The sequence below is a fragment of the Dermacentor albipictus genome, chromosome 5 (genome assembly GCF_038994185.2).
Source record: "Dermacentor albipictus isolate Rhodes 1998 colony chromosome 5, USDA_Dalb.pri_finalv2, whole genome shotgun sequence".
NCBI classification, from domain to species: domain Eukaryota; kingdom Metazoa; phylum Arthropoda; class Arachnida; order Ixodida; family Ixodidae; genus Dermacentor; species Dermacentor albipictus.
This window is the reverse complement of record NC_091825.1, coordinates 49,653,393-49,680,000: the sequence shown is the minus strand read 5'-3', so window position 1 is coordinate 49,680,000 and position 26,608 is coordinate 49,653,393. Positions and strand designations below refer to the sequence as shown.

Here is a 26,608-nt window from a genome sequence, read left to right as displayed (position 1 = left end):
GGTGTCTGATTGCAGTGTTTGCCTAAGCTCTTTTTTTTTTTTGGCAATAGATGGCGGCCAACTCGGCCTAAGTGCGAGTGTATCTGTACGTGTATTTAGCATTCGTGCGCATCTGTTTGTATCATGTTCTGATTGTTGTGCTTGCAGTGATGTAAGTGCTTTTTGAATATGTTGCACCACTCTCATTTATTCAACTTTGTGTTGAAAAGCACAAAATATGACCACCTCGTATAGGCCAGGATAGCCACCAGCGTCGGCAAAAAATATGATGCAGATCCAATGCACTTGTTGGAATCGACAATTAAGAGGTGAAGCTTTCGCGCAACGGTCAATGAAACTCCATAAAACTAACTGCAATGTGCACAATCGTCTTTATTTTCATCTAATGCAACACGGATTCCAATGCAATGCTTGCTTGTGCACCACACAGGTCACAACTTTACTGTCATGTAATATACGCAGAGCTCGCGGTGAACTCACTCAAATGCACTAACACTTGGATCTACCAATGGCACTGAGCTCGTGTGAGCCTGGCTGAGTAGAATTTTGGCAACTTTGCATTAGAGCAAGGGCGGCTGAGAATAATTTTGGTGAATATGAGTCACAGCAAGCTCAGGTGAATAGAATGTGGTGAACTTGGCTCGGAGAAAGCTCGGCTGAGCAAAACTTTGGTGAATATGAGACAAGGGAACCTCGTCTGAGTAGAAGTTTTGCGAATATTAGTCAGAACAAGCTCGGCTGAGCAGAATTCTGGTGAATGTGAGTCACAGCAAGCTCGTATGAATAGAGTTTTTGTGAGTATGAGTCAGAGGAAGCTCGGCTGAGCAATACGTTGGTGAATATGAGACAGAGGAACCTCGACTGAGTGCAATTCTGGTGAACATGAGTCAGCGCAAGCTCGGCTGAGTAGAATATTGGTGAATATCACTCGGAGAAAGCTTAGCTGAGTAGAATTTTGGTGATTATCAGGCGGAGCAAGCTCGGCTGAGTACAATTTTATTTATTTTAATTATTCATTTTATTTGAACATACTGCTATCTTCACATTTGAGGCTGTTGCAGGAAAGGGGCAGGATACATAATCAAGAGAACACAGTTCAAGTAGGCGCGGACATAGACAAGTTTGGGCGAACAAGGCAGTACATGTGCACTCTATATTCATTACACAATTTCTGTAAAAGGAGCGGGGGAAAATAGTACACGCCATGTTGGAAGGTTTAGCACACAAAAGAAGAACAAAGAGAGAAAATGTAAATATATTGGATGTGCAATGCGCAAGAGACAAGATTCAGCAGGTATTTATATCAGGGCCGAATACCAGACACTGAGAAGTTAATCAGAATGTCATTGTACGACGCAGCTCACCTATGTGCAGATAGTAGCTACAGAGGATTGTTTGATAACTTGGCGATAAAAGTTTTTTTTTTAATGCGGTTTTACGTGCCAAAACCACTTTCTGATTATGAGGCACGCCGTAGTGGAGGACTCCGGAAATTTCGACCACCTGGGGTTCTTTAACGTGCACCTAAATCTAAGTACACGGGTGTTTTTGCATTTCGCCCCCATCGAACTGCGGCCGCCGTGACCGGGATTCGATCCCGCGACCGCGTGCTCAGCAGCCCAACACCATAGCCACTGAGCAACCACGGCGGGTAAAAAAGGTTCGAATGATGTGCAGGCGACAACGTCATCAGGCAACATGTTCCATTCACGGATTGCATGTGGAAAAAAAGGAGTACCCGAATATGTCGTTGTGAAATCTGTATTGTGTTAAGTGCTTGGTGTGTTTCGTTCGATAACTACGTGTATCTGTCCGTAGTAAGTAGTAACTTGCATTGATTTTCATACTGTGATTAAGAAGAAGGAAAAGAAACTTAAGACGAAGTAGTCGAGCTCGATATTTTATAGGGGGAAGCTTGCCTTAAAAGCTCTGTGGGGGAGTCAAGACGGCGATGCTCATTAAAAATAAATCTAATCGCTTTCCCTTGTACGCTCTCCAATTTTGCTATGTACTGTTTGCAGAAGGGAAACCAACATACTATTCCATAATCCAGTATACAGCGAACTAGTGACAGGTATGCTAAACGTTTAGTGTCTATTGATGCGGATCTAAGCGAGCGTTTTAACGACTGTAAAACTGCCAGTGATTTATTAACAATATATGTTACCTGCTTGCCCCATTTAGGCTTTCACGAAATTATGACGCCTAAATATTTATACTCTTCTACTTTCTTTAACATCTGTCCTTGTAAATAATATGGGTAGTTCATGGGCGCTCTTTTATTCGTCACTGTCATACAAACTGTTTTTTCTGCGTTAATCACCATCTGCCACGTTTGGCAACATTGTGTTACATTCTCTAGTTTAAGGTTATCTGGTCATCACGGCAGGTTATTTCCTTGTGATAACGCAGTCGTCTGCAAACATTCTTTCTGTGGTGTTAGTATTAATGTGTAAATCATTGATAAAAAGAAAAAAGAGGATAGGAGCTAAAACGGCTCCTTGTGGGACGCCAGATAGCACGTCGCCGCAATCCGAAGAGTAGTCTTTGAAACATACATATTGACGTCGACCTGCAAGATAGCTTTTTATCCACTTGGTGACGTTGCTATCACCGAGGTATAGTGTATAAGTTTCTGAAGTAGCTTTGGATGGGAAACTCGATCAAATGCTTTAGATAGATCTAGGAATATCATATCGGTTTGACTGTATTTGTCCATTGTAAGCGCTAAGTCGTCGATTGTCTCAATCAACTGAGGTAGTCGTAGACAATCCTTTTCTAAAGCCATGCTGATTAGGGACAATTAAATTATTTTTTTCTACGAATGACACTATGCGTTTTAGGATTATATGTTCGAGGATTTTGCCGGAGCAAGCACGGCGGAGTAGAATTTTGGTGAATAGGAGTCCGAGCAAACTCGACTGAGCAGAATTTTAGGGAACATCAATCGGAGAAAAGCGTATGAATAAAGGTTTGGTGAATATCAGTCGTAGTAAGCTCGGCTGAATAGAATTTTGGTGAATATTAGTCGCAGCAAGCTCGGCTAAGTAGAAGTTCTGGGAGTCTGCACATAAATGCCATTAAATTACACTATGGAATAAAGCAGTAAGCTGCTGACTTTCGCACTCTACGAAAAAGATGATTTTTTATACACAAAGGTCATGCTATCGTTGTATATCTTGCAAGATGCATGATACTTATTTAATAACTTTATAGACGCAGTAATGACGGTATATGGTTATATGAGTTTATGGAGTAATACATGTAATTGTGAACTCATTAGCAATTTTGCCTTCGTCTTGTTGGGCACGTCCTATGCTTCGTGATACCTCTGAACATTTTATTACCTGTGGACGTGAAGAACAATCCGCATTTGCAAAGATGCTGTCATTCGCCGGAAGGGAAACAACCTGCTGACTTCAGCTTTTGTGTAATGTGTTATACACTGTTTCTAAAAACAAGGTATCTGCCTGCTTTTCACATTCTTGCATGTGTTTTACCGGAGGTAGAGAGAGATAAGCAGCGAAAGGCAAAGATGTTTATGGTGAAGTAGTGCTTTATGGTTATATTGCGCTCAGTTTTACACAGACGATATTAAGAAAGGACAGGACGTGGACGGACGTAGCGCAAACTACTACCAACTGTTTAATAATGTTAAATAACGCGCTTATATACAAGGAGATATGGCGCGAGGGGGGGGGGGGGAGTATAAAAGATATGACAAGTTCACGGAATGTGATCATAGTTCGGGTCAGGCATACGTGGTTCACTGGCACCCGTTCGCCCTGGCAAACTCAACCTCAGCTTTGATAAGCGCGATGGACGGAGTGCTTACGCACATTTCTTTTTCTTTTGCTATCGCAAGCGCCTCCCATATTTCTCGCTCCGTTTTTGTTTTTGATGTGCCAATGACTGTGGCGCTTTCTAGAAGCGGAGAGCATTTGCATTGTTTGCAATGTGCAGCCAGGTTGCTGGGTGCTGTCAGAAGCTGGCACGTGTATTTGTCAGAAGCTGGCACGTGCACGTGGCACGTGGCAAAAACAAAAACGGAGCGAGAAATATGGGAGGCGCTTGCGATAGCAAAAGAAAAAGAAATGTGCGTAAGCACTCCGTCCATCACGCTTATTAAAGCTGAGGTTGAGTTTGCCAGGGCGAACGGGTGCCAGTGAACCACGTATGCCTGACCCGAACTATGATCACATTCCGTGAACTTGTCATATCTTTTATACCCCCTCCCCCTCGCGCCATATCTCCTTGTATATAAGCGCGTCATTTAACATTAATAAACAGTTGGTAGTAGTTTGCGCTACGTCCGTCCACGTCCTGTCCTTTCTTAATATCGTCTGTGTAAAACTGAGCGCAATATAACCATGAATGTTCACCAACTAGCCCCCTTCATTGCTTTACTAAATAGTGCTTTATAATAGGAACTAGTTCCTTCATATATCGCGAATAGCTTGTGCCTAACAAACAAGAAAACTGGGACGGCATCTGAATGACATGTCGTTTCGTGAGGGGTACCTCTTAGCATTTAAAGCTCGCAGCGCTTGTGAACAACGGAAAGGCACGCAAAGGTATGAGTACGTACTATCATAACCCGCAGCCAACGTAGGAGAAAAAAGCGTCGCTTCATTAGCAACGTAGCGCGTCCAAAAAAACATTACCTGCGATTTTCGTCGCATGCGGCCAAAATCACTCTCTTTGTACGATGAAAATCGCATCATGTGAAACAGGCTTCAATGAACACAAACTCGTGTTTATATAGATTCCAATTCGCTGAATCTGCTGCAGCTACTTGATGGAAAAATATGACAAAGCCCTCAATTAAGCGCCTCGCTGGCGTTCTTTTCAGTGCTTTCGTGCTTAATTCTGCCAGGTAAGCTTCGTGGTCCTATCTGGCGTTTCCATTAGTGACGGAACCAATAATTTAAGGTAAAGTGGCTGTGTAGATCTGGCTTTAGGCTATTAAAGTGAATTATTTCAGCGGCTACCGTAAACGTCGGGTGCTGGCCGGGTATCCTGCCTAGAGAAAGGGTGAATATCTCAATGCATAGATGCCACCATTTATCACAATAATTCATCATTAATTGAAAACTTTGTTTCTTCGTCTTGCTCTCATTTCTCTTCTCTTTATCTTTTAACCCTGCCCTGTTCCCCTTCCTCGGTGCAGGGCAGTCAACCAGACGGTTCGCTGGTTGCCCTCCTTTTTTGCCCTTCTTGTTTTCTATTTATTTCCACTCTGTTTCTCTTTTTATCCCCCTTAACCTTTGCCCCCGTGCAGGGTATAGCCAACGGGAACTACCTCTGGTTAACCTCCCTAGCTTTCTCTGCATTATTTTCTCTCTCTCTCTCTTGGCGAGATCTTGGGTGGGATACGATCATCGCTGCCGTAATGACCGGATGGGCTTGGCCGTCGCTCTCTTCCGGCACGCACTTCGGCTTGCTTCCTTCTGCAGTCTCGCCCCTTCCTAGGCCTAATTGGAGTGCCAATAGCGGAGGAAGACGGTAGACGACTCCGCCGCTTTGGCCCTTTACGGCAATTCAGCTCTTATACAGTTTGGCCCTTATATATCTTTTTCTATGAACTTTTCGCTCAGAGTTTAAATTGTGGTTTGTTGCCTTCTGATTGGAAGGTGGGCAAAATTGTGCCGTTATTTAAATCTGGTGACACTTATTCTGCGCTAAATTATTGGCCAATATCATTGACCAGTGTCCCTCGTAAGATCCTTGAACATGTCATTTATTCTCACCTGGTTAACTTTCTTGACGCTAATTCTTTTTTTCACATCATGTCAGCATCGTTTCAGGAAGACATTCTGCTGTGAAACGTAATTAATTTCATTTACTAATGAACTTAGCAGCTCTGGACTTGGGATTTGGGACTTGGGACTCTGGACTTGGGATTTTATATTGATTGTGTATTCCTAGATTTCTCTAATGCTTTTGACCTTGTCTGCAATTAATTACTTTATCTTAAGCTCAGTAAACTAAATCTTCACCCTAATATTCTTGCTTGAGAAAAAAATGGCTGTGGCTTAGGTAAGGTTAAGCCCAGGATGCGAAGCATACTAGCCTTTATTTTAGTTGTTGAACCACTGTTTAGCCTGGTGAACTGCTGTTGCTTGGCTATATTTGGTTCGGCTAGACGAAGAAACAACTCATGCATTACTTCTTCGCCTTCAAGAGTGGAACGCGACAGCGTTCCCGTCGACCCGCCAAGGGGTGTAAGACAATGGGCTACAGGGCAGCGACTACGCGCCCCGCATTGGACGCGGTGAGCGTCGAGCAAAGCAGCGTTCGGCGCGGCAACGAAATGTGCGCCTGAGCAAGAGACGCACGCCTTAGAAACAGCGCGTTTCTAAGGCAACACCGCATTCACTAGAGGCGCTTTTGTACCGCTTTGAAGCGTTGTACTCGTGGCTCAGTGGTAGCGTCTCCGTCCCACACTCCGGAGACCCTGGTTCGATTCCCACCCAGCCCGTCTTGCAAGAGTTGAGCCAAAGCCACTTCTCCTCTGTCGTGACGTCACGGTGTCACGTGATTTCATGGTCACCGCCGCGCCTGAGGAGCTGGGTTGAGCCCTCGTAATATGCTTTGCATAAAAAATCTTTTTGTTATATGACGGCAATCTGTAACTGCTAATGGCTTCGATTCTCCTCTCTGCCCTGTTCTTTCAGGACTGCCCCAACGTTCTGTCCTTGGGCCCCTTCTTCTTCTAATTTACACAAACGATTTACCTGATTGTATTAACTCCTCTATTAGGCTTTATGCAGATGACTTTGTTGTATATCGCGTGATTTCCTCCCATAATGACCCATCAGTACTACAGCCTGACCTTGACAATATTTTTGATTTGTGTAACATATAAAAAATTAAACTCAATGCGACAAAGTACAAACTAATGAAAATTTCTCGTAAGCTTTCCACTAACGCATGTCAATATACCATAAATGGTTCCCCTCTCGAAGAAGTGACTACACACGGACACTTAGGGGTCCACATTTATTCTAACCTGTCTTGGCAACCACACATTAATTATATCGTCAGTAGTGGTAACCGCATGCTTGGGTACCAGCGCCCAAATTTTTCAGTGAACCCTTCTTCACTTAAACTCCTTCTTCACAAAAGTTTTGTTCGTTCCCAACTAGAATATGGCATCAGCTGTGTAGGATCCATTTAGTGGAAGTCTTGTTAGTCACCTTGAAGCTGTGCAGAATCGTAGTGCACGCTTCATTTTTTCCAACTACTCCCGTCTTTCTAGTGTTTCATCTATGCAAACAGCGTTACGGCTTCCGCCCCTTTCCTTACGTAGGAAAATAGCACGTCTCTCCTTATTTCATAAGATTTACTATACCTAACCTTCGTCTTAAGCAAAAATTACTTTCCCACCCTTATTCATATCATCTCGTACTGACCATAGTTATAAAGTGTTTGTTCCTCGTTGTTCCAACACTTTCATTATTTCTTTCCTCAAACTTTTAATGATTGGGACCACTTGCCCAGCTTCACTTCATCTATTACGGACCCCAGTGACTTTGAAAATGCGCTGGAATACGTTACCTAATATTTTCTTTGTGTGTGTGTTTTATGCGAAGCATATTACGAGGGCTCAACCCAGCTCCTCAGGCGCGGCGGTGACCATGAAATCACGTGACACCGTGACGTCACGACAGAGGAGAAGTGGCTTTGGCTCAACTCTTGCAAGACGGGCTGGGTGGGAATCGAACCAGGGTCTCCGGAGTGTGGGACGGAGACGCTACCACCGAGCCACGAGTACAACGCTTCAAAGCGGTACAAAAGCGCCTCTAGTGAATGCGGTGTTGCCTTAGAAACGCGCTGTTTCTAAGGCGTGCGTCTCTTGCTCAGGCGCACATTTCGTTGCCGCGCCGAACGCTGCTTTGCTCGACGCTCACCGCGTCCAATGCGGGGCGCGTAGTCGCTGCCCTGTAGCCCATTGTCTTACACCCCTTGGCGGGTCGACGGGAACGCTGTCGCGTTCCACTCTTGAAGGCGAAGAAGTAATGCATGAGTTGTTTCTTCGTCTAGCCGAACCAAATATAGCCAAGCAACAGCAGTTCACCAGGCTAAACAGTGGTTCAACAACTAAAATAAAGGCTAGTATGCTTCGCATCCTGGGCTTAACCTTACCTAAGCCACAGCCATTTTTTTATATTTAATGCAATCATTCCCTTCTGTAGCGTCCTATGGGCCCTGAAGGTATTCAAATAAATAAGTGAATAAATAAATACGACGCAGTTTATCTATCTATCTATCTATCTATCTATCTATCTATCTATCTATCTATCTATCTATCTATCTATCTATCTATCTATCTATCTATCTATCTATCTATCTATCTATCTATCTATCTATCTATCTATCTATCTATCTATCTATCTATCTATCTATCTATCTATCTATCTATCTATCTATCTATCTATCTACCTAATCTATCTATCTATCTATCTATCTATCTATCTATCTATCTATCTATCTATCTATCTATCTATCTATCTATCTATCTATTTAATCTTTAATCATAGATACTGCAATTTAGCAGAGCGGAGTTTCATTCGTTGGGTTTTGCAAGTTGATTGAATTCGAAGTTTTGAACTTTGCTTCCGAACTTCGACACCGGCATCCAGCCACGAGGCCAAAGAGACCGCCACGTCAACGAAGAAACTCATGGTCCACCGGCCGTGCTGGTCGGGATCCACCGCCCGGAATCGACTATGAATGCAGCGCAGATGCACCAAACATCGCTGGCATTGCCCCTTGGCGCGGAACCCGTGGTCTGCGTCAGACCTCTGCGGGTCAGATCTCAAATGAGAAAATCTGTGAAATCGCGTCCACCCGTCTGACGCGACCGACGAAGAATTTCCAACTAAGAACCGTGGCGTCTCGTTACCGGTCGTAACGCTGGTGCACGGGTAAACGCCCCTTGCCCTGAGCAAGAACGTAGTTAGCAGCATGCATTTGCTACTCGATGCAATCACCACAGCCGACTGGCGAAATTCTCGGCCACGTTACGCTCTCGAAGTCGCTTCGCTGTCGCCACCATCTCCCGCGGAATACTGCTGGACAACATTCGACGCGTTAACGGCGCTACCGGACCAACTGCCAATCACGTGGCAGCACGACGGCAGCGCCAACAGCACAAACGCGCCTTTGAGTGTCCACATAACTGGTACCGCAATATTTCGAAATCGCGATGCACAGCACCCCGAACCTTACTTGCGGGATTCCGAAGAACTGATTTGACATTAAACACACCGTACGCAACCCAAACTGACACAAGAACTCCTTTGGTTATACCGTATTCAACCCGCCGCAAACACCATTGCCATTATATATGTCAACGACGAAGCCCTCTTACAGCTTATGATGGCAAACAGCACTACGAATCAAATGACGTCGTTTTCGTCAGGAACGAAGGGGCAAGGTGGCAGCGTTTCGCCTGTACGGTGAATGACCGAAGGCGATAGCAAGGTTTAGCGTTGCGCTGAAGCTTGTCAGGACGTGTTATAAAAAATTGGGAGTGGCTTAGCTCAGCTATGCCAGGATATACGTAGCGAAAGCTAAGGCATAGCATGGTTAGCCTTGGTTAATCTTGATTGCAAGTCCAAGTTAGTCTGGTTGTCTAGCTATGCTGCAGCGTTTAGCCAGTCGTTCGGCGCGCTCTTCGTCTGTTTGCTGGGTGATTCGTTTCATATTCATCTCGTTCTGATGTCGATTCCAGGCCTTCTCCTGCTTATCAGAATTGTCGCCGTCCATGCTGCCGCCTCAACTGTGGTTGCGGCGCATGCGAGCTCTCCTTTGCAATCCTCCGACATGTTATCAGGCGTGCGACGCAACAGGCGAAGCGAGCGGAGGCAAGCGCAACGACGAGGAACGCGATGTGACATCATACCAAACTGCGGCGGCAGAAAGGCGCGGCGCTGCGCAGCGGCGCAACACCTGTGGCTTGGTGCTACTACTGGCGCATCCGCAGTAGTGACTAGGGAGCGAGAGAGAGAGAAATATCTGCGGCGAGGCATGCGTTGTGACGTCATGTGCCTCCTCGGAGCACCGCCACGGCGAAATCGCAAGTTCGCGGCCAGTGAAGCTTTTTTTGCTTTAAAACACGTGTGGGCAACATATTGGCGCGACACAGCACGCGGGACAAGAGCTGCTGCGCAGCAGAAGCAGCGCCCTGGCGTCTATCAGGATTCTCACAACGCTGGCGTCATGAGGCGCACCACCAGTAGTATAGTAGTGGTTTAATGTGGGGGAAAGACACTGATTTCTGCAGCTCTGTAGGGAGCACGGGGCAGCGTAAGGGGGAGGATAAGTGGGAAATAAAGATGAGAGGATTGTAAGAGAGGGAGCAGGAGTCTCGTCCGTTCGTGGAGGAGGCCGAAGATGAAAATAGTGGCCGACGGGGTGCGGGCGCTTAGTCCAAGAGGTTGTAGAAAGCTAGAAGGTGTGGGGAGGGGTGACAGAAACAGGAGGTCGCTGGGTGTTGCAGCAGGTAGGCCCTGTTGCCTGTAGACAGTGATAACACTTGAACGTTCAGGTGCTAGCGCTGGGCAAGCACCACCACCGGCAGTGCAGACGTAGCACCTCAATGATGCGCTATACGAAAGTGCATTTTCCGTTTCGGGCCGATCGCTGCAAATGTACCACGGCGCGGTTACGTAGTACATACAGAGCTATTCAGCACGAACGCCAGTGTCCATGCGCGCAAAGCACGCGCCAAAAGTGAAAAGCGGAACGCTGCCTTCCTGAAGCTGCAGAAGCTGGGCACGAGTGCACTTCCAGTTGGCTTCATCATTTTCGCATTCGAACGCCCTGCGCATCTCTAACGTCTCCGAAGGCCTTCTAACCCTACAGCACGTGCACCGTCAATACCGCGATAGCAACGCGGCGGCGCCGACGGCGTGAACGTCCCTTGCGGGCCCATGCAGTTACTATCGCAGTAATTCGAAATCGCGACGTGTGCAGAACGCACCGTACACGACACGACCTCGCGGAAGCTCATTAACGCTTTTCTTACGGAAATGGCGGCGTAGTGAGAATGTTAACGAAGATGGCGTACGCTCTCGCGTGACAGCGATGGGTGAGAATAGGGACGGGGCGGCTGGTGTGGCGAAGCTTCGAGGGGTGTCGCTACTCCTTGGTCGCTATTTCACGAATCTGGAGAGACTTCAGCGTGACGTCGTGCCAGAGGCCGTCGCCCAAAGTCGCAATGCGTCACCACTCATGCGAACGCCGACGGCCACTGGATCGCTGCTTGCGCAGTCCTCACTATACAATAAATCTTTCTTTGTATTCAATCACAGGCCCGCGAGGGCCTTCCAAAAATTGCCACGGCCGACGGTATTTCATGTCGTCCAGGCGGGGTATTGGGAAAAGTTTTCAACTAGCAATAGTCGCTCCTCAGTAATACTTCATTGGATGCGACACTGCCTCTGCGCAAAGCTGCCTAGGTGACGCGTTCTGTCGAGATCCCATTTCCTCAGTCCCTACTTCTTTTATGGGGGAGCAATACTATGTCTTGAGCTACAGCATACGTAAGGTTTGAAATTCATAAACAATTTTTAAAGGCAAAATGTTCAGCACCTAATTTAAAAAGACCCTTTTATTCATTTTTTTTTATTCCAAGCAGTTTGGACAACAGCAGCTTGCAATTTTCTTCTGTCTTAACTCTGTAAACCTGTAGGACTTGGCTATCGCCCACATGACCGCTTAGACGAAGGGCAAAAGGTGGGTAAAATTTCCATGACTCTGTACGGCCTAGCCTCGCAAGCACTGTAGCTCTGTTGGTGCGCGTTTGAAGGTTCCCTTCACAACTGACGTGGCCTTCTCTCTTCTGCCGCAGCCATGCGTAGTGGCTGCGGCATTTCGGAAGCTAAGCTAAGCTGGATTCACCCGACGATCGGTTTTGGACCCCTGATTCAGGCCAAGCACGAACGTAACGTGGTTGCGCAGCAATAAATAGCAAAAGTAGCGGCCTGTGCGGTGCATAAGTATAAGTATTGCATGGGATTACACATCGCTTAGTATCACGGTAAATGAAACTGCCCTCATCGCATTTCATTTTATAGCCTTTAAGTAAAGGCTTCACGAAAGCTTCGCACCTACCATCGTTGCATAGTGGTTATTACATTGGACAGCTAAGCACGAGGTCATGGGACCGAATCCCGGCCACGGCGGCCGCATTTCGATGGCTCGCAAAAACACACGTGTACTTCGATTTAGGTACACGTTAAAGAACCACTGGTAATCCAATTACTCCGGAATCCCCATTACGGTGTGCTTCACAATCAAGTCATTGTTTTGGCAAGCAAAACCCCATGATTCCATTCAAAGCACCGTTTCATATGTGTGTCTGTGTGTGAACGTGCTTGTTTGATCTGCGTATTTTTAAAAATTATTTTCTCTATGTGAACTACTCGGCAAACCAACAGCAAGCAGCAGCAGAATCTACGGTACTGTAAAGGCAATTGCAAGGCCACTCGTTAAGTTCGCAGGAAGAACCAAATTGCGTGGATGAGGATGTTGTGGGAGTGGCGCCGAATTATACGCCGCACACAAAGACGCCGTCAGATGATCCACTATAATGGCTCGTTAGGGTTGAAGTTAGGCATTATTGGTAAGGTTGACTATTATTCACTTTTTTTTATCCAGCGTCGCTAACCAAAATTGGAACTGGTGCTTTCACGCTGGTGCTTTCGCTAGTGCTTTCACGTGCGCGTGCTCTCGTGCCAACATGCTCAGACGCTACGTGCTTTGAGGCACGCGCCAGTCATGCGAAACGGCTACTTCGTGTTGGCAAGAGAGGAATATGCCCCCGATCGTGGTCTAATGGACATTAAAGAAAAAAAATACCGTGGCCTATAGGTTTGAGCATCGGACTCTTATTTGCTGCGTTTTAGTTATTCGGCAAGACAGCATTAGTAGTCACCATCAGCAAAGTCAGGAAAGGTAAGCTAAGAAAGCTTTGTTTCAAAATCATATATAAGACATCTGCTTTGGGACTGCAGTGCAACTACCTGAGAACGAAAAGGCAACGTTGCCTGGCGCCAATGCCCTCCTCGCTAGACCTGTGGATACTTCCTGAGGTGTCGACCAACTACTTAATAAATGCTTTCGCACCTATGCTGAATAAATTTAAGGTAGCAGGACTTGAAACACACAGCTCACACTAAAACCCTTTTATTCTGGAAAGTAGCGACACTCTTCAATCCTTGCCGCCAAACTCTCACCCTCGCCGCTTCGGTTTCGCCGCGCCGGCGCTTCCCGCACGCTGATTGGCTCCGGCGCGCAAAATTGCCCGATTAGCTGACCTTCAAGTCAAGGAGACTTCACGAAACTTGTTTTACCTCGACAGGACGAGCGCGATTGCATTGAATGTTCGGGAGTGGTAGCGTTCCAGAATGCGAGTGGTGTCTCCGTAGGGGGGTTCCCGTAGTTGTTGGAAGGGTACCTTACATCAACCATCGCGAGGTTTCACGATAACTTTTATGTAGAAAAACGAGATTGGATCAAGTGTTGCACCGGCACTTATTGAGATCTTTTTAGCCGAATTAGATTGCTTGTTGTCGCGTGTGCTTACTGAGGACCACATAGTTCGTGTCTTTAGATACATGGAGGACTTTTTAATCCTGTTATATATTAACTCTGACGATGACCTTGAAGAAGTAACAAAACACATTATTGACTCTTTCAAATCAACAGCAACCAAGTTTAATTTCACCTTTGAATTGGTCGAGAATACATCTTTGCAGTTTTTAGACATAAGGCTGTTCTTTGATAAGGATCACCTATGTTAGAGGTACTCGCCTCGTTCAAATAAGGCACTTCTGCCGTTCGACTCATGTCCCTCTAAGCTGGTCAAAAGGGGCAATGCGGTGTCATGCTTGAGGTCATCTCTTGCCAAGTCATGTCGCTATAAGTTCCAAGCTAGTCTTTCCTCCCAGGTGAAACGTCTTCCTAATGCAGGTCTTTCGCAGGCCCTACTCCAGGTCATAGCTGAGTGCCTGTTGAAGGCCGTATGCCGCCATACAAACGTCACTGGGGTTGAGTTAGAAAAAAAAGGGAGAGGCGTAAGTTTTAGGTAATGCCATATATCCATAAGGTTTCGCATGGGATGAAGAGGGCGACCGGAAGATTCGGTGTTGATGTGATTTTTTTTCAGCGCCCTGCAAGTTCTTACGTTTATGCGCCCTTTCTAACGTAGATAAATCCAAGAGTGATGGTTGTGGCATAAAACACGGACGCGTGTATGTTCCCTGTAGAACAGAGGTGGTGTACGAGTTTCCGCTGGCCTGTGGAATGTTAGATGAGGGGCAAACCGGAAGATGTATTAAGAATCGTTTAATGGAGCACTCTAACTCTTTAAATGACGGCAGCGGAAAGCACATGCCAGGTCATTGTAGGTCGTGTGCGAAGAAGTGCAAACAAAGGTGTTAGGGCGAGCAATGGACCAAAGGGCACGTGAAATCTTGGAAGTTTCCTTGATAGCAAGACATCTCCCAGATGGGTGCGTCAGCGAACAGTCAGTGTATCTTTTCAAGAAAGAGCTTGGTTTTTTTGGTGTAGAGGGGGCTTGGCGGGGGAGGGTTCCATGGTCGCGTGGTTATGATCTGTCTTCGGCATGCGCATATTTCGAAGAGGCAGCATTGTGCGATTTCAATAAACCGTTTGTTAGTCTGCGTTCGTCCTGTCTACATCTACCTCTGTGTCTCGTCCTTAGATCAGTTCAAGTCCCCAAAAAAACGTTTTACCAACTAGCCCCCCAACACAATCTCCTCAAGATAACATATTTTCTTTCCGGCCGACATTCGCCTGCCACGTGTTGTTCGCGTTGGCCACGGCGCGCATTCGTTTGGCGATTGAGCTCCGTTTGCCGGAAGAAGGCCTTGGCTGGTGCGATTTTCAATGCAGCAGAAGGCTGGAAAAAGGACTAGCGTTGTTTGCAATCTACCTGGGAAAACGAGATGGGGCGTTGTGCGGTGAGAACAGTGACTGCACAACATCGAAAGAAAAGATTTCGCCCCTTCGAAACACGCTGTTCCTTGCGAGGGAAGTACTGCACTTCTCTTAATTATTTGTAGGCAAAGTTGCACAGCGTAACACAGCTGACATAAGGAAGTATAAAATAGATAGAATTGAACATGCTCTCTGGAACGGGGGAAACCTAAAAGTTGTGAAAAATAAACTAGGAATAGGCAAGAATCAGATGTATGCGTCAAGAGACAAAGCCGGCAATATCATTACTAATATGGATGAGATCGTTCAAGTGGCTGAGGAGTTCTATAGGAATTTATACAGCACCAGTGGCACCCACGACGATAATGGAAGAGAGAATAGTCTAGAGGAATTTGAAATCCCACAAGTAACGCCGGAAGAAGTAAAGAAAGTCTTGGGAGCTATGCAAAGGGGAAGGCAGCTGAGGAGGATCAGTTAACAGCAGATTTGTTGAAGGATGGTGGGCAGATTGTTCTAGAGAAGCTGCCCAGCCTGTATACCCAATGCCTCATGACTTCGAGCGTACCGGAATCTTGGGAAAACGTTAACATAATCCTAATCCATAAGAAAGGGGACGCCAAAGACTTGAAACATTATAGCCCTAGCAGCTTACTGTCCGTTGCCTACAAAGTATTTACTAAGGTAATTGCAAATAGAATCAGGAACACCTTAGACTTCCGTCAACCAAAGGACCAGGCAGGATTCCGTAAAGGCTACTCAACAATAGACCATATTCACACTATCAGTCAGGTAATAGAGAAATGTGCGGAATATAACCAACCCTTATATATAGCTTTCATTGATTATGAGAAAGCGTTTGATTCCGTCGAAACCTCAGCAGTCATGGAGGCATTGCGGAATCAGGGTATAGACGAGCCGTATGTAAAAATACTGAACGATATCTATAGCGGCTCCACAGCCACCGTAGTCCTCCATAAAGAAAGCAACAAAATCCCAATAAATAAAGGCGTCAGGCAGGGAGATACGATCTCTCCAATGCTATTCACAGCGTGTTTACAGGAGGTATTCAGAGACCGGAATTGGGAAGAATTGGGGATGAGAATACCTTAGTAACTTGTGATTCGCTGATGATATTGCCTTGCTTAGTAACTCAGGGGCCCAACTGCAATGCATGCTCACTGACCTGCAGAGGCAAAGCCGAAAGGTGGGTCTAAAAATTAATCTGCAGAAAAGTAAAGTAATGTTTAGCAGTCTCGGAAGAGAACAGCAGTTTACGATAGGTAGTGAGGCACTGGAAGCGGTAAGGGAATACATCTACTTAGCACAGGTAGTGACTGCGGATCCGGATCATGAGACTGAAATAATCAGAAGAATAAGAATGGGCTGGGATGCGTTTGGCAGGCATTCTCAGATCATGAACAGCAGGTTACCATTATCCCTCAAGAGAAAAGTACATAACAGCTGTGTCTTACCAGTACTCACGTACGGGGCAGAAACCTGCAGGCTTACGAAAAGGGTTCTACTTAAATTGAGGACGACGCAACGAGCTATGGAAAGAAGAATGATAGGTGTAACTTTAAGGGATAAGAAAAGAGCCAATTGGGTGAGGAAACAAACGCGAGTTACTGATATCTTAGTTGAAATCAAGAAAAAGAAATGGGCACGGGCTGGACATGTAATGAGGAGGGAAGATAACCGATGGTCATTAAGGGTAACGGACTAGATTCTAAGGGAAGGGAAGCGTAGCAAGGGACGGCAGAAAATTAGGTGGGCGGATGAGGTTAAGAAGTTTGCAGGGACAACATGGCCACTGTTAGTACATGACCGGGGTAGTTGGAGAAGTATGGGATAGGCCTTTGCCCTGCAGTGGACGAAATAAGGCTAATGATGATGATGATGACGGTGATGATGATGATGATGAAAGTTGCACAAAGCATTTTATAACTTTACAAGTCAGGCTCCGTTAAATACATCACAATGCACTTTTTGCGTAACTGTTCGCGTCATCATACAGTCGGTTCGTTTGTCGAATTCACATTATTGATACGCCATATGTCCTTTACAATGTTGTGCTTGCGACTCAGCGTTCGCCTAAATAATCATATGTCACGTTTTTCTTCATAAAATTTGTGTATATCACTTTGTAAGCCATGGAAGCGTGATACTTCTTGCTCTTTGCTCGCATGCGAAGACGTGGAATCACTTCGTGGGACTGAGAAGTGGGAGCGCTCCCAACCTACGGTCCAGTTGTTTTTTCCTCCTCTTTCATTTCCATTAATTTATAATTTCTTTAATTCAATTAGTAGGTACAAGCAATGCCCCCTAGGGTGTCCTTTGTGCCTTTGTTTGTTGGCTTCTTATGATATCATTAATAGAAATTTTGCCCCTCGGTTTCCTTTTTTCAGGCTTGGTTAAAGTGTCATGTATTTTTGTTCATCATTTGGTAATGGTAGTGACGATAGCGTTGTGATTACTGTGATACGCACTGATTTGTTCGGTTACAACCTCAGACGGATTCTTGGCCAAAGTTAGATCTATACACCCGTTGTTGAGTAGTTAAGTGACCGGAAATCAAACACTTCAAACCAAACTCTTCTAGCTCAACTTGAGTGAACCATTTCTTGTCTGGTTTTGAAATGTGCACATTGAAGTCTCCAGCGTTGATTCCAACGGTAGCGTCAGCACGGCTAAACTTTGCAAAGTGCGTGGTCATGAGCTTCTCGATATCAATCTTCGGTGTGCCTTGTGATATCTCAGTGGATATCATAATTCCGTTTTTCTTTTGTACGGCACAGACATCCCCACAGTCTGTGGCATTGTCCTCTCACGCGTCAAGAGCGTATGGTTGTACATAGTACATTTTTTTCTTTTGCGTATATGGCAATGCCTCCTGCTCATGGGTCCATGTGCTGTTCACAAACATTCCATATACCCATCGACTTATTTATTTATTTCATTTATTATTTGTTATGATTAAGAGCGGAGTGCTGAAACCTGCTTCACCTCCACCGCGGGTCTTCCCGGTCTCGCATTGTCTCCGTGATCATTTGAAACTCACCTGTTTCATTGTTCACGCACTGAAAAGAAAAATACATGGAACCCTAGCCATATACAGCGTCGCTGCTAAAGCAAGTCAGAAAGTACGAAATAATATGGGAAAGTACGGAGATCGTCATCAAATATATGACAGCCAATAGCGGGCGAAAATATTGAGGCGATCAAAAAACGTACTAATATCAGGCGAAAAATAGAAAGTGAATCGCGTGCGCAACAGCTTTACGTGTATTGATGCAAACAGTCCTATGATGCCTTGTTAAAAGTGCCACCTTGAACGACAGAATGAAGGGGAGAGTTTCAGGTCTCAATATTTCGAGGAAAGAGCTTTAGCTTTAGCAGAGAGGCTAACCACGTGTTCAGAAGAGTGTGCTGCATTCTCCGATATACGCGCAGCTTAAGGTGTTAAAGGCTTAAAAAATATTCTCGCATATGTGATAAGATTTTCACTTATCATGCAGGAGAAAGTAGGGCCAGTTGTCCATGTAATCGGTAAGCTCCCAAGCAACTTACATGCTTCGCCACACCTTCAATTAACGGCAGGCTACCCATGTGGACGTGTGCGCCTGCCGCAATTGTTGAACAGAAGAATCATCGAGCTCTGGTGAACTCACTCTGTCGGCCTCCCGTGATATGAACGTTGTTACCCACGCTCGAGCGACGCTGTTATGGGCCTGAAATTCCACTCGTTCAAAAATGCGCCGAGAGGTGACGTAGAATATCCACCGCATCAATAGACGGCTAGACGGCCCTGACTTGAGGTTGATAAAGGTGACAACGAAAAAATGAAAACTTTCCGCCTATGAGCTGCGCCGATTCGTCTTATCTCTGTCTCACCACGGCCTCGACCGACTCCCACAGATCATAGGGGCTGAGCGACATTATGGCATTTGCATTCGCTTTGTCAAAGCGGGAAAAATATCCGACGATTACGATACTCCCTCATGCGAAAGTTGAGCGCAGATGTATACATGTCTTTATTTTGCGATGTATTGAGCCAAAGGATATGAGACCGAAATCACCGCACCGACTGGCAGTGGGCCAGTACCGTCAGCGCCTTCTCAGAGGCAGGGGCAGTACGGGAACGCTGGCAGGATGATCGAACGGCATCGGAGCCAAGTCATGCCAAGTGTGGAGCAAGACGACGACGAAAGCGCGAGCCGTGGCATAAGCGCGAGGAGCAGTATGGGAACGCTGGCACGATGAGCGGCATCGGAGCCAGCTGTGGAAGACGACGACGAAGACGAACGCGCGAGCAGCGGCACGAGCGCGTTCGCGCGGTTACGTCGAGGGACGCCGACGCTCAACCCAGGGACTGGCACCTAAAAGCCGCACTCTAAAAAAGCGTCACTGTTTATTGGAATTGTGTAGGAATCTAGAGAGAGCCACCTTAAAACAGTTCACTATGTATAGCCATGTTTGAGACTAGTGCAAAGCGATGAGCATCTCGAAAAGTAAATACACAACTACAGGCTCGGACAACAAGGAATGGGTCGTATTTGTTGCGGCAGCTAGACCACGTTATGTCCGCTGATAGCAAAAAGAAAGAACGAAGCAAAGAAAAAGCGAAGAGGTATTGAAAACTCGAGACAACCGGATCACAACCAATGTTCCAGTAGGTCCATCCTCTCGGAAACACGCTTCCGCATAAAGGACGGCGGCGCGGGTACGTATTTGGGGATGGTCTCTCGTCGGTCACTTCGAAATAAAAAATTTGGAGTCGCAAGATCGTCTTCGAGAGGCCGGACGATCGGCGCTCTTTTCGCTGTTCGCGGCACGCGGTCGCCACTGACGTTCATCCAGGGCCGAGTGCCGACAGACAACTGCAGCAGATGATTTCCTTCCATTATAGCAGTGAAAATGAGAGACGGAGACAGGGGCAACTTAAAAAAAAAAACGTTCACTATCCGAACTTCGGCGAAAGTGCAAAAGCAGCACAGTGACACAATATACACGGAAGTTACGGATTCGGGACGGCCAGTCGGGTGCTCGTCCTCCTCGCACCGTACGTGTGTCCCGGTCACGTTCAGCCAGCGGTTCTGGCCCACACGTGCCGGTCGATCTCTTCAAGCTCGTCTTCGCCCGCGATGTCCTCCCGGTCGACCAACGAGCGGGGCGCTTCCTCGGTGACGCTGCTGTTCGGCGGGACAGTCGGGGGCAGTATCCAGATGTCTGTGTCGGGGCGCACGTCCTTGGGCTTCGTCACCAGAGCGCTTCCCATGCAGATGCCCACGATAAGCACGGTAACGGCCAGCGATATCACCACGTACAGCATCTCGGAGGGCCGGTCGGCGGGACGCGTCGCGGGTTGCATCTTGCAGGAGATGCAGAGACTTGTGCGTGAATCGATGGCACGTACCCACTTCTGGGTATTGGCCAGTAATTGGGCAGCGCAAGATATTAGAATATGTTATATATAATATGCAAAAGAAACCAAGCACTTGTTGAGCATAGGATGTTTAAAAACAAAAGAACCATAACACGGCAAGTGTACAATAATGAATATGAAGAAATAAATGCAAACGAATAAGGACAGTACGAATTAAAATTTGCAAAAAGAACATAGTCATAGTATAGTCATGCAATTAAACCTCACAGAACGTAAAATTTAATCCCGAATGGAAGTGCAAACCTTCCCATCGCTGCAGGCTCAAAAGTCGTTTTCTTTTGTTGTCGTTGTTGTTGCCCAATAATATCCTTTCTCTAGGAGCCTCCTCTCTTGGACAGTGCCACAGGGATATTTGCTCAACCGTGGAGGATTTTATAATTGCTGCAAAGAGATTGTCTTGAATTCTTAAATATTTTATTTTTGTTCATTTCCTCCAGTTAGCTTTACCATTTTCAGTTTTTTAATAAAGATAGCCTAATTTCATCCAAATCTTGGCCAATCCCCCACAGTGGGTGTGCGCCATCGCTCAAGGAATACCATACCATACCAAATATGTGGCTGATGCCCGCTGTGGAGGATTGCCCAATTATTGGATGAAACATTTCTAGTGATAAATGTGATGAACATGATCATCAGCATCATCATCAGAATTATCATCGTCGGTCTATTTTTATGTCCACTGCAGGACGAAGGCCTTTGCCAGGGATCTGATACCAACTTGCACCTGCAAATTTTATAATTTCACCACCCCTGCTAATTTTCTGCCGTGCTCGACTGCACTTCCCTTCCTGTGGCACCCATTCTGTAATCGGAACTCAATTTTCGGGACTGATAAAAATGTGTGAGGTTGAAAGGCAAAATTACATATTAAAATGACAAGAACGGCGACAATAGGAATCACTCAATATCATTCCAAATTTTTAATAAAATAGGAAAGGAATACAAAGTGAACAGCGCACTCGGTTAAACTCAATACCACATTCTGGGATGGTAGGTCAAACAAAAGATTGAAAAAATTCAATGGCGATTTAGCGGTAAATGGCAGAGAAGCACGTTAGCATTATGTCTCACCTCTTTGAGGTCCTGGATCCACGATTTAAGCCACGTTCACCACATTGCTAAGTGTTCTTCAAGAGCTTACTCGACACACGTCCTACGTCTTCCAGGAGCGAAGTGCAACAGACGGTAATCCGGGGCAGACCACCGTCAGTGAACAATAATGACGCCAAGAGAGAGAGAGAGAGAGAAAGGCAAAGGAAAGACAGGGAGGTTAACCAGAGATTATCTCCGGTTGGCTACCCTGTACTGGGGGAGGGGAAAGGGGAAGCGATAGGTGAGAGGGAGAAGGATTTAAAAAAAAATGAAACCAGAGGGAACATTCATACGTCGAAAGAAAATAATGGCGTTCAAACCACAAGACACTCGAGGTACGAAGACACGATAATGATTCTCCGAAAACAGAACGATGAATTGAAGCGAGAGCTAGAACAGCAAAAGAAGAAGACACAAGAGAAGGAAGCCAGCACACAAAAACAGCTCGAGTACCTGATGCGAGAAATAGAACAACTACGAAGAGAACAGACCCAGCAATCGCAAACACCCCTACCGCGGCCTTCATCCCCACCCCCACCACCATCACCAACAGAGTCATCAACAACAAGTCAACAAGTCAACAGACCAGAGCCATCCACACTGTCGAACCAAGCGGTGATAACCCAGAACGACCTCAAGACACTTGAAGACCGCATCAACGCCAACGTGACCATCATGATGGAAACCACACTGTCCACAGTAACGCAGGTTATGCAAAACACGGTAACACAGATGATACAGACTGGCTTCCAATCTCTCAAGAACGAAATAGAGAACCAGATTCAGGCTCTACAGACCAAAATGACACAATCCGGAGAAAGTTTCAGTCAACGCATTCACATGCTAGAAGAAAGAGATAATGCTCGCAAGAAACCTAAGTACCCTGCGCGAGAAGCCAAGATGATGCAGACCCTAAGCGAACAAGATGGCGAGGCAATCTAAAGAGGAAGATGACTACAAGCAACACCCACGGCTCAAAATTTGGCAATGGAACTGTCATTCTATTCGAAGTAAGAGAAGCAACCTTGTACAATTCTGCAAGCAGTTTGACCCAGACATTATAGCCTTACAAGAAACCGAAGCAGAAGACTTCAAGGTCAGTGGTTACCTCACTCACGTCACTGACGGTAAAACGAGGACAGCAATCCTGACCAAGAAAGCCATCAACGCTCAACGACACGACATCCAACACCGCATCGAACACACCCTCGTCGAAATCGTACCCGAGAAAAAACAGCAGCAAAGCCTCTTTGTGTTAAACGTGTACAGCCCACCAAAGGACCACCTAAAGGATCTAGACAAGCTTATGAGAGAGGTGAAGAAGCTGAGCAAGGGTAACGGGCTCATAGTCGTTGGAGATTTTAATGCTCCCCATGTGGCCTGGGGTTATGCGGCCTCAAAGAAAAAGGAGAAGACGTGCACAACGTAGCCCAACAACACCTCCTCACGCTACTCAACGACCCACAGACACCCACGCGCATCGGCAACAGTGTATCTAGAAACACCAGCCCCGACCTCACATTCGTACACGGACTCAAACAGTATGAGTGGAGCTGCATGGACGAGAATCTTGGTAGCGACCATTTTATAGTGCAAACGATCATTCCGCACCACAAAGCAACGATGAAGATAGGAAAAGCCAAGATCACGGACTGGCAGGCCTTTCGCAAAGATGAGAGTGCCATTAATGCGACGATAGACGACATAACAATATGGATCAGAGGAGTCGTGGAAAGAGCCGAGAAGCATACGAGGACAATCCAGCTGTCGCAAATCACCCCCGTGGTCGACCCGCACTTACTCCACCTGTGGGAGGCGCGGAGGGGTCTCGCCAAACGCTGGCAGCGTAACAAGTGCAACCGGAAACTCAAAATTCGAATCTCTAAACTGATCAAGGAAACGCAAGAGTACTCTGAGCAACTTGAAAGAAAGAACTGGCGCGAAACATGCAACAAGCTTCAAGGTACCTTAAGCAGCAAACGCACTTGGGCGGTGCTCAAGACTCTCCTATCAAAGAAGGAGAACAAGAACGCCACAAAACAGAAAATGCAGCGACTCATACACAACCACCCGGGGAAAGAGGAAGACATTATCAGAGAAGTGAAGGAGAAGTTCCTCGGTACTGAGCGAAACATAACTGTAGATTCGCACTTCGACGAGTATCGAGGCAAGCCAAATATGGAACTGGATCGGCCCTTCACAGAAGCAGAAATCGAGAGGGCCTTGAGCAAGCTCACCCGCAACACGGCGCCGGGGTACGACAGAATAAACAACAAGACACTCCGGAACCTTGACGGACCCTCTGTAGACGCGCTCTTAAAATACATCAACGAGTGCTGGCAACAAGGTAAAGTACCACCGGAATGGAAACATGCCGAGGTAACCATGATACCTAAACCCAACAAGCCCATCAGCGTGCAGAACCTTCGACCTATATCCCTAACCTCGTGTGCTGGAAAACTCTACGAGCACATGGTGCACAACCGCATGATCGACTATCTCGAAGACAACGAACACGTCCCAAGCACTATGTTCGGATTTCGAGCTCACCTGTCCGCGCAAGACGTGTTGCTGCAAATCAAGGAAAAAGTCATCGACAAGCTGGACACGCACAGCAAAAGAGCCATCCTCGCACTTGACGTGAAAGGGGCTTTCGACAACGTGTCGCACGAAGCCATACTGCAGCACCTCAACGTATATAACTGCGGTGAAAAAGTATATAATTACATCAAAGCTTTTCTGAAAGAACGTACAGCCACAGTGGGGATAGGCAACTTACGCTCTGAGAAATTCGACATACCGCGAAAGGGAACGCCACAAGGCTCCGTCATTTCGCCGATGCTATTCAATCTGGCGATGAGCACACTACCCAAGCAACTGAAGCAAATAGAAGGGATTGGTCACGCAATATATGCTGACGACCTCACCATCTGGACTACGGGAGGGTCGACAGGTCAACAGCAAGACGCTCTGCAAGAAGCGGTTGACACTACGGAAAAGTACCTGGAAGCATGTGGACTGACGTGCGCACCTGAAAAATCGGAGCTCTTGGTGCTAAGGAAGCGCACAAGAGGCCGACAACCGCAGCAGATACCAGACCCGGTAGTAAAGGTGGGAGGCATCATGATTCCGCAGGTTACGACGCTCCGCATCCTCGGACTCCTGATTCAAAAGGACGGGGCCGGGGGAGCAGAGTTGGAAAAAATTCAAAGAACACTGCAACAAATAACCCACCTTATCAAAAGAGTGACGAGCAAAAGCCACGGACTCAAGGAAGAAGACTGCACGAAAATGATACAAGCGCTGCTCACGAGCATCGTCACGTACGGGACCCCATACGTTGACATGAAGAACAGTCAACGAGACAAAGTAAACGCCCTCATCAGAAAATCATACAAAATTGCCTTGGGTCTGTCCCCCTCCACGTCCACAGCGAAATTACTCAAAATGGGAGTCCACAACACGTGGGAAGAGCTCGTGGAGGCGCACAACGTCAACCAACTGGAGAGACTAAAGCTGACAAGGACGGGAAGAGCCCTGCTGCAAGATCTGGGCTACCAAGTCGAGGATGAAAGGCACCTACCTCAGCGTATCCCACACGAGATCAGAGACAAGCTACACATATGTACCATTCCCAGAAACATGCATCCCGAGTACGACAAGGAAAGGAGACAGGCGAGAACACAGGCGCTCAAGCGCATACTCGAACGCACCAACAGCAAAGAAGAAAACGTTAGATATACAGATGCAGCTGCGTACAGTACCAACGACCGATTCGCAATCAGCGTGGTCGACGAGAAGGGCGAACAACTTACAGCCACATCCATACGTGCCAAGGACGCGAGCACAGCGGAAGAGGTGGGCATAGCCCTGGCCATCGCAACGTGCAAGAAGGCCATGGTTACCGTGGTGACGGACTCACAAGAAGCATGCCGAAGGTATATGAACGGAAGGATTGGAAAGGCAGCGCTTCAGGTCTTGAACACCACCAAGATAGAAGCAGCACAAATCCTCTGGACACCGGGGCACGAGTCTCTCACGGGGAACCAGGCGGCGCACGCCGCGGCTCGAGATCATGCACGCCGAGCCATCTCCGACGCGCAGAGAACGCGTACCGACGACTGTGAAGAGGATGAAGAACGCATATCCAAGAAGTACTCGGATATCTTGGCGCACTACAGGAAGCAGAGGCGTCGCTACCCGCCCGCGCATAAGACGATGAGTAGGGACCAAGCGGTAACCTGGAGAAGACTACAGGCTGGAACGTACCCACACGGAACACTGCTGCACGCCATGTACCCGGGCATCTACGGGCGAGACTGCAAGTTCTGCCCGCCGGACACGCCGAACACCTTGCGCCATATGGTGCTGGAGTGCAGAAATAACCGCGAAGTACCACCGTCATCATCGCCACCAAGCGATAACAACCAGGAAGAAGCGGATATGGAGGAAGAATCGAAAGACCAGTGGGAGGCTCTGCTGGTGACGCAAGACCTTGACAGCCAGCTGCGGTTGGTGAACAGGGCTCGGGCGGCGGCAGCGAGCCATGGCTACCTGGACTGAGGAGGCCACCCACCTTTGGGCTCAAGAAGCCTGGTCTCAAAATAAAGTTTATTTCTCTCTCTCTACACACACACGCACGTACACACAAACTGTGTCTGTGGGCACTGTCACGCAGCCCGCAAACGCGTTCCTACTGTGATGCAGTGCACCGTACAATCCTGAGTCACACAGTGAAGTCACAATCTGTCAGAAAGTCCAGTGTCTTTTAATAGGACAGCATATAGAGAACGATCATAAGGGGCATAGGGGAAAATTAAATAACCCTACAATGTCATATGTCTTTGTTGGCTTCTTATGATAAGACTAATAATCGACACACACACACACACACACACACACACACACACACACACACACACACACACACACACACACACACACACACACACACACACACGCACGCACGCACGCACACACACACACACACACGCACGCACGCACGCACACACACACACACACACACACACACACACACACATATATATATATATATATATATATATATATATATATATATATATATATATATATATATAT

General features: G+C 46.8%; 1 protein-coding gene and 1 non-coding gene across 2 annotated transcripts in view; both read right to left on the bottom strand.

Moving 5' to 3' along the window:
- Window positions 1–26,608, bottom strand: part of LOC135899225 (glutamate receptor ionotropic, kainate 2-like) — a 99,070-nt gene that overhangs the window by 63,906 nt on the left and 8,556 nt on the right. The gene's annotated exons all lie outside the window — the stretch shown is intronic.
- LOC135899253 (U4 spliceosomal RNA) lies at window positions 11,322–11,462 on the bottom strand. Its single transcript, XR_010563569.1, has one exon. It is a non-coding gene; the product is annotated as a U4 spliceosomal RNA (small nuclear RNA).